Source organism: Calliphora vicina, chromosome 1 (genome assembly GCF_958450345.1).
Source record: "Calliphora vicina chromosome 1, idCalVici1.1, whole genome shotgun sequence".
Lineage (NCBI taxonomy): Eukaryota > Metazoa > Arthropoda > Insecta > Diptera > Calliphoridae > Calliphora > Calliphora vicina.
This window is the reverse complement of record NC_088780.1, coordinates 53,842,445-53,851,865: the sequence shown is the minus strand read 5'-3', so window position 1 is coordinate 53,851,865 and position 9,421 is coordinate 53,842,445. Positions and strand designations below refer to the sequence as shown.

General features: G+C 31.1%; 1 pseudogene; it reads left to right on the top strand.

The window, feature by feature from the left end:
- Positions 1-3,463: 3,463 nt before the first annotated feature.
- LOC135964305 (putative nuclease HARBI1) lies at positions 3,464-4,625 on the top strand (annotated as a pseudogene).
- The last annotated feature ends 4,796 nt before the right edge of the window (positions 4,626-9,421 follow it).

The window sequence follows — 9,421 nt, the reverse complement described above, 5'->3', positions numbered from 1 at the left end:
TACATATTCTGGATCGTTATAGATAGTGGAGGCGATATAGCCATGTCCGTCTGTGTGTTGAAATCAACCTTCCGTAGCCCCCAAATAACTTACATATACGATTCATACATCAATATTTCTGGAATTCTCCGGCTCGGTTGCTATTTAAATTCGAGAAAATCGGTCCACAAATGGCTGAGATATATGGAAAAAACCAGGAAAACCTCGATTTTTGACCTATAGAAAAAAATTTTCAACCAATTGGAATGAATATTATCAAAAGAAACTTTGACTAATTTTGGTTTGAATAATATTTTAACAACTAATTTAATCGGGTATTGGTCAATTAATTTAATATGAAGTTTAGTTTATGTGAAAATTTCAAGAAAAACAATATTTGGGAACTTTTGGGGATATTTTTAATTTTGGTTGGGGACAGGCATCATAAGTACCTGGCATCCCTGTCAATGACTATTTATATTTTAAGTTTCACCGAATGAGCCCCCATTAGTGCTAGACAGCTGAACAAACGTAAGTCAACTCGAAAACACCTCAGCTCCAACAATTTATCCAATAGTTCTCGAGATACCGAATTATTTCCAAAAAAAAAGATTCTAAACCACTGTGCATTGTCTAATACTGTTGCTCAGTACTAATAAATTTTATTAAATAAAACACATTCTGAATACATTAATTATGACATTTTCCCATATTTCTGGCAACATATTGATTCCATGCCAAAAGAACGCTCATCTTTTATGTCCAATATCGAATACTCTGTTCCAAAGTGATGCGTATCTCAGAGAGAGCGTTCTGCATCGATCGAAGCAAATAGTATTCGGGCGGTCAAGGTCTGGACTATAAATCGGGTGAGGCAAAACTTCCCAACCACTTCACTCTAAATACGTTTTAATACATGTAAAGAAGTATTTACAATAAAGTGGCCGAGCGTTGGCATGATGGAATATTACGGTTTCATGTCTGGCCGCAAGGATTAGGTAATAATATTCTGAATTTGTTGTATTATAAACAAATTAGCGTTACCATTATCTTTTAACAGTTTCGAATCAGTAGCCAATCTTGATTATAACCGAAATCCTTAAAGTTCAAATCATAGATAGGTACGACAAAACTGTGAGATTTATTGACTTAATTATTGTTGGGCTTTTACTTTTATATTTTGCAAAACTGCTGTAGGGTATTGCAAAATTCACCGAACCTGACCAGCCATCATTATTGTATTAAATATTATTTGTTTTGTCTTTTATAAAATTTATATGTAAATATTTTACATAATATTGTGAATTGGTCTATTATTTTGCATCTTAGAAAGTTGAATGTAAATCTGGTTGGTTGGACTTTATGAATGACAACAAAACTTTTACGTTTAACATGAACTTGTACTGATAAAATGTAAATGCATTTATTTAAAATTTAAGTCACATGTTGCCCCTTTTATCCTTTTTTTTTTGTTTCTTATTGTTGTTGTGTTTATTTGTTTTTTAATTTGTATCTCAAATGAAGTTTATAATTGTGTCTGCAACAGGTATTCAAATGTGATTTTATGAAAAATTGGTTTACTTTGAAGTTGTTGTTATGTTACATATGTACATATTTTAAGTATGATAATTTCATATTTGAAAGTTTAAGTTAATTTTAGATCAAAATAAACACCTTTTTTATTACAATTAAACAATATTTATTTTTTGGAGAGTGTGGGTGTTATTAATGTGACATTTCCGAGCAGATCTAGGAGACAGTCTTGGACTAGTGATTTTACCCATCATTTAAGGTGACAGCTAGTTACATAAGGTTGGTTCGGCACTGAACCCAGTTCTGACATGTGAAGGACCTCTTGAGGTCTTGAGCATGATCCTTAGGGTATCACAAAGGGACCTAGTTACATAACTAGCTACGTGACTAATTACACTAGTTTACAAATCAGACATTTTTGTTTGCTCATGGAATGAAACTTATATTTTTGAGAAGAGCTAGGGATGCTAGTTAATTGACCATTTTTTGTTTTCCACCTATACGTCAAATTTTTTCACCTGCCCTGAGTACTACTAATACATACTGTAGTGTACCGAATTGTAGTAAATAAGTATTTACATCGTTTTTGGGTACTCAACACTCTGGCGAAGCTACTAGATACTTTCAGAGTTGTATTATTTTGACAAATTCCAAAAAAAATTAACGGGAAAAAAATAAATACTGTTTAAAAGTACATCTTTCCTGTAGATAAAGGTTAATAAATCGCTATTAAATACAAAACTCTAAAGTAAAAACTATTTTAAAATGTCTTCTAGGAATTGTAAAATAAACCCAGACCATTTTTGTGTTATTTGCGGAAAAATTATTCAGTCAAATCCAGGTTTACCTATAACACAAACACTGCAAAACGCTTATTTACATTAAAAAATTTCGTAAAAGCTTTAAATAAGACAAAACCAGCATTTCAATATTTATGCAGCGTGTTCCCGAGTCTTTCTGAGGCTAAACTAAAAGAAGGGATATTTGCGGGTCCTCAAAGAAGAAAAAATTTGGTTGATACCAAATTTGAGTGCCTATTAACCGATGTTGAAAATGCAGCATGGAATTCTTTTAAACTTGTTGTTCAAGAATTTTTGGGGAATAAGAAAAGTCAAAATTACAAAGATATTGTTGCGAATTTATTACATAATTTCGAACTGATGGGTGTAAATATATCCCTCAAAATTCACTTTTTATATTCTCATGTGGATTTTTTCCCGGAAAACCTCGGACACATGAGTGACGAACATGGAGAGCGTTTCCATCAAGATTTGAAGTTTTTCGAGAGGAATTATCAAGGTTTTTGGGATCAGAATATGCTAGGAGACTACTGTTGAAGTGTCGTGAGAGAGACAAATGAAAATAATTATAAAAAGAGGACTAAACACTTCACTTTTAATTTTGTTGTCCTAATTTAATGTACATTTGTTTCGTTTTTAATAAATATCTCAAAAGTTTGACGTCCTGGAATTTTTTTAATATTTTTTCCGAAGTTAGAAGACCTATATACACAAATCCCCATATGTTTCAATTCATGAGCAAAAACCTTGTAAACTAGTGTTATTTTGACACATGCATGTCCTAAGCAGGGGGTCAATTGAAAGTAACCGGCATATGAATCCCACGCGTTGACTACTTCGGAACAGCCCCCTGTACGGAAGTCGTGATCGAAATAATTCAGCATCGAAATTAATTTCGATAGTTCGAATTTTTCTGATGATGTAACTCGATAAGAAACGAATCGATTTGTTGTTTAAGTGTTAGAAAGGAAAAATCTGAAAGAGTTATTCAACACTGGAAATATGTAAAAGATTAAAGAACAAAAGTAAACAAAAATCTTATAAGAATTCAAAAATAAGTTAATAAAAGAATTTTTTGTGTTTTATATATTTATATTACAAGAAAAATGGACCCAAATCTTTTTTTTATTCTTCATCGTCCGAATCGGAAGATGAGTGTAACGTAAGTTTAATAAGGAACGAAATTCGAAACACCAGTGACCCATTAAGTTTGCCAAACGCTGAGTAAGTTTTAATCTATTTGTTTATAAAATAAATAGTAATTATTTTTTTTACAGGTTTAAAAAACGCTTTAGGGTTACGAAGGAAGCTTTTAACTACATTCTTGACGAGCTAGAATTTGTGGCACACTTGTCGACAGCAGTACCTCCAAAAATACAATTGGCCTCAACTTTATTGCTTTTGGCTTCAGGAGGGTTTCAAAACACCGTCGGAAATGATTTTCTGATTGGTGTAGGCCAAAGCACACTTTCCAAAATAATCAAAAGAGTGGTGAATGAAATGGAAAGCAAGCTATGTAGTAAATTTATTGAGTTTAATCTCGATAACTGCGACGATTCAAAGCAATTCTTTTTGCAAACATACAAAATTCCTGGAGGTATGTGTTAAAGTCTTTATTGTATGACAATTTAATAATTAGTTTCTTATAGTAATCGGCTGTATAGACGGAACTCATTTTGGTTTGCAAAAGCCACCAAATGAGCATATGTTTTTTAATAGAAAGGGCCTTAATTCCATGATAGCCTTAATTCCATGATTGTGAGTAAATATTTTTACTAATAAATGTTCTTTGTTTTTAAAAATATTTTTTTTGTAGATATGTGATCACAAATACAGAATTTTAGCAATAAATTCTAAGTATGGAGGTGCTGCCCATGATTCTTTTATTCACATTTAATTCCTGAAGGTGATTCTGGCTACCCGGTTGAGCCGTGGTTGCTAACCCCATACCGAAGTCCTCAAGAAGGATCAATGGAGTCTCGTTTTAACGATATACATTCTAAAGCCAGATGCGTAGTAGAAAGGACCATCGGCATATTAAAAGCGAGATGGAAAATTTTATGCCATGACAAAAGAAGTAGGTATAGTCCTCAAAAAGTGGCAAAATTTTCAAATGTTTGTGCTGCACTGCATAATATATGCATTCATTTCAAAGTGCCTAATTACGAGGATGTCCAGCAAACTCCTGTTGAAAGTACAATGCTAGATATGGATAATGGAAACGAGACTCAAATAACTAAAATAGGAAAAAAAATCAGAGATAATATCAAAAATTCGTTGTGTTCCAATTAGAATAAAGATACATAAAGGTTTTTAAAAGTATATATTTTTATTAATAAAAGAAAAAACGTTTGTTAAAATAAAAATGTGTATTTCATTGTGAGATTAAAAACTTGGTAGTGGTCCAAAAAAAAGTTTGTTAAAATAAAAATATGTAATTCATTTTAGATTAAAAACTTGGTAGTGGTCTAATTTTTTATTGTAAGCTTTGCCGTTAGTATTGTTGGTTAATATTTTCTAATTCCTTTATCCGTATTTGAAGCTCATTTTTTTTATTTCCATGTTGATGTCGTGTAATTGCGCATTCATTTTTAATTTTCTTTCTTTAATTTCTATTATTTTATCTAATCTTTTAAGAACTTCAGCATGGTATTTATCATTGGCACTAATATTATTTTTTAATAGACTCGTCTTCGTTTCTCTTGGCTCTTTTCTTGTAATGGGCAAGTGCAGTGATCTATCTTTTTTAGGCGTCTCTTCATTCTCCTCATTATCTACGATGTCCATTACTTCCGAAATGTATTCGTCGGCTTCATTTCCTTGGGATGTACTCGTACCTTCAGAAGAATTACATTGTTCTACTTCTTGATTTTTTTTCCGAATGAACGGATCTCTTGCAAGCCTACTACAGATACTTCAATTCCTGCTGCTTACAAAATTTGCTCCTCAGCTACACTAAGGTGTTTCTCCTCAAAAGGGCTTCCACCAGATTTTTTTTGGAAGATTTGTTAAAAGAAACCTTTTTTTTAACCAACTGCTTTTGATCTGCATACACCTATTGAATAAATAATATTAAATGAATGAATATAACAATATTAAATGTTGTTATAAACCTTTCGCCACGTTTTAGCATCCTTCAATGGTGGACCAGAAGCATTTAGCATTAGGGCTAAGTTTTCCCATAGTCTATTGGCTGATGCTTTTCCTTGTGATGTATTTGGTAGAACTCCTTTGGCCAAATCAGTGTGCTCTGACATAAACTCTGCAAGAATTTGCTTTTGTCTGAAGTTAATTTTTGTTGTATTTGACCTAATAATTAATAAAAATTAGTATTTTTCAAAATAAATAAAATAAAATTGTCTTACATTTTCTTTTCTTCCAACGAATTCTTTGAAAAATATAATTTCGATTGGTAATTTGCTAACGACTGAAAACTCGCACGGTTGCATTCGAACACAAGGTTGTTATCGAGTAACATCATTAGAAATTTCGATATACTTTACTCGATAGCGAATGACAGAATCTCAAAAGTATAAATTAGCCCCCAGGTATCAGACAGTCAATTTGTAATCGATGTAGGGTGAATTGACCCCCTGCTTAAGACGCGCACATTTTGAAATAACTAGTCAGGTAGCTATTTATGTAACTAGTAGTGAGAGGTAAAAGCAGTACTTCGGGACAGTCCCCACAGAGCATTTTGCACATAAGTGCACAAAACTTGTGTTTTGTATATTTATTTATCAAACTCCATACAAATTCGTTAATTTAAGTGCATTGTTCATACCTGCACATTTAAGATAAGTGCATAATACTTTTGGAAGCTATAACTGGTTTTCATGAAAAAATTTCATTTAGCTGCTTAATATAAAATTAAATCAAAACAAAATAAAAAAATACGATTTAGAATAAAAAATTGTGTTGTAAACTTCTTAATAATTTTAAAAGTAGCTAAAATACCAAATTTGTCGTTATTTTTAAAGGAAAACATCACAAAACTTCATGTAAATTATTTGTTAGCTGCTTTTTTGGGCAGTAAACTTAAATGCACTTACCAGCATCAATGAGCAGGTAAGTTAACTGATTTTAACTGCACTTTTAACTTACCTGCACAAAATATCGTGCAAAGTTGGTTGTGCAGGTAAGTCAAAATTACTGTATTCAGTTTTTTTTACTTTTTTCATATGGAGGCAACCCTATTACAGAAATAAAAAACAGCTTTGCGAGCTCATGAAAAACTCTTAAATTCCAAATTTCAGCCTATCGGTCCAAAACTTTGGCTGTAATTAATTTTGGCCTAAAAAGTAGCTCAAATTACCCAGTGTGCGTAGTCAGAGGTATTTAGGACTTTTCTGTTAAATGTTATGTATTTCTAATGGATTTTTATGAAACTTTAGAATAATAGGAAAAATATCAAACCTTTAGTGGTGATAGGGTTAACGTTTACCGATTTTAGTAAAATATTTTGTATACATTTCCTATAGATCAGTTTAGTAAAATTACTTTGAGTTTGATTTATAACAAGTAAGAGAGCTATATTCGGATGTGCCGAATCTTATATACCCTTCACCAAATTATACTTCAAAATACAAATTTTAAATAATTTTTTTTCCAGATGATTTTTTAATTTTTTGGAAAAAAAATTTCTAATTGTTTTTTTAAATTTTTTTTTTTTTTAAATTTTATTTTTAATTTTAAAATTTTATTTTTTTGTTTTTTCTATTTTTTTTAATATTTAGCGAAAAAAAAATTTTGTTAAAAAAAATTCGGGTTAAAAAATATTTTTTTCCTATTTTTTCCATATATCTCAGCCATTTGTTGACCGATTTTCTCGATTTTAAATAGCAACCGAGCCGGAAGAATTCTGGAGATATCGTGTATGTAAGTTATTTGGGGGCTTCGGAAAGTTGATTTCAACAGACAGACATACAGACAGACATGGCTTAATCGACTCCGCTATCTATAAGGATCCAGAATATATGTATATACCAGAATATACAGTGGCTCACAGCTTATTTCGATAATATAATTTTTATACCCTTCAGCTTCGTGAGAAGGGTATATATAAGTTTGTCATTCCGTTTGTAATTTCTACATTTTTCATTTCCGACCCTATAAAGTATATATATTCTGGATCCTTATAGATAGCGGAGTCGATTAAGCCATGTCCGTCTGTCTGTCTGTCTGTCTGTCCGTCTGTCTGTCTGTCTGTCTGTCTGTCTGTTGAAATCAATTTTCTGAAGGCCCCAGATATCTCCGGGATCCAAATCTTCAACAATTCTGTCAGACATACTTTCGAGAATTTTGCTATTTAAAATCAGCAAAATCCGTCCATAAATAACGGAGATATGAGCAAAAATCCGAGACAACCTCTGAAAATTTCATCAAAAAACACAATGTATTGCATGCTTTGACAAAAAAGCAACAAAACGTATGGTTGTTGCTTTGGCGTTGTTGTTGTTTTTTATACAACTAAACGTTTGTTTGGTTGTGTGTTGGTTTTTTTGACAAAAAAACAACAAAACGTATGTTTGATGTGCAAGCATTGCGTATTTTGTTTTTTTTGTGTTTTGTTTCTTTTGGCGTTGTTGTTGTTTTTTATACAACTAAACTTTTGTTTGGTTGTGTGTAGGTTTTTTTGACAAAAAATCAACAAATCGTATGTTTGAATGTGCATGCTTTGCGTATTTTGTTTTTCTTTTGTGTTTTGTTTCTTTTGGCGTTGTTGTTGTTTTTTATACAATTAAACGTATGTTTGGATGTGTGTTGGTTTCATTGCCTTGCGTATTTTGTTTTTGTTTTTTCTTTTGGTGTTCTGTTTCGTTTGGCGTTGTTGTTGTTTTTTGTGTTCTTGATAAATTTAGGATGCTGTAAGCTGAAAGTGGGCAATGTACATACATACCTATATACTAATTATAAAAAATAATAATGCATCCACAACAAAGGTGAAGGGTATATAAGATTCGGCATAGCCGAATATAGCACTCTTACTTGTTTATAAATGATTTCGTTATATTTTTTATAATTATCATACATATTAAAAAAAGAACACCGACAAATGTTTGAAAATATGGTATTATTTATTGTGTTTACCAAAAAAAAAATTAAAAACAATTCATTTATTAAAAATATTTAACATAAAAACGAAATATCAAGAAAAATAACCTCACAGCTGCACATATTAAATTACTAAATTAATTTATTACAAATAATAAATTAAAACAATGTTATTCATATTTTAAAGAAAACTAATATTTTGTGGGATATCCCTTTTGTTCTAAAACTGATTTAAGTCTAGATTGCATAGAGTTAACCAGTTTTTGTATATATTCCGTCGTTATCTTCTGCCATTCATGTTGCAGTGCTTATTATTTATCAGATGTTTTCTAATATTTCTCTCAAGAAAGCTCCACAAATTCTCAATAACATTGATATTTGGTGGTTAAGCTGGAGTTTTAAAGATGTGGGCATAGTTAAAAATAAGCCATGTTCGTACAGTTCAATGAGTCATTGTCCTGTTAAATCCTAAAATCGTCTCATATACCCAATTTCTCAACACTTTGCAATAAATTATTTTTCAATAAGTTAAAATATACATTTTTGTCCATAGTGTCATCGATAAATACGAAATTCCCGACCCCAGTTGACGACATGCATCTCCACACCATGACATGGCCAGCATCGTGTTTACAGTGCCACGTAGATTTTTGAGTTGCAAATTGAAAACAAAAAAATTAAATTAGCTTTTATCAACAAATTAAATCTTTTTGGGTCTGACGGTAAGTCATATGTTTGGCAAAAACCAAATACGGAACTGCAATAAAGAATATTGAAAGCAAAAAAAGATAGAACGTTTTTTGTCTCTCCTGTAAAATTCAAAAAATGGGATGGCACATTTGTATACTAAGCTAACGATATGTAAATTACAATTTTTTTAATTAAATATATATTTAGTACTTTTATAAAATTTATTATCACCTCGACTGTCTGAAATGAAAGAGAAAATGTTCCAAGTCCCAAAAAAGAACATATAAGATGCAAACGCACTTCTTAACTGTGATTATTTGTCATTATAAATCTTACCATATAAGTAATTAATAAAACTCCATTAT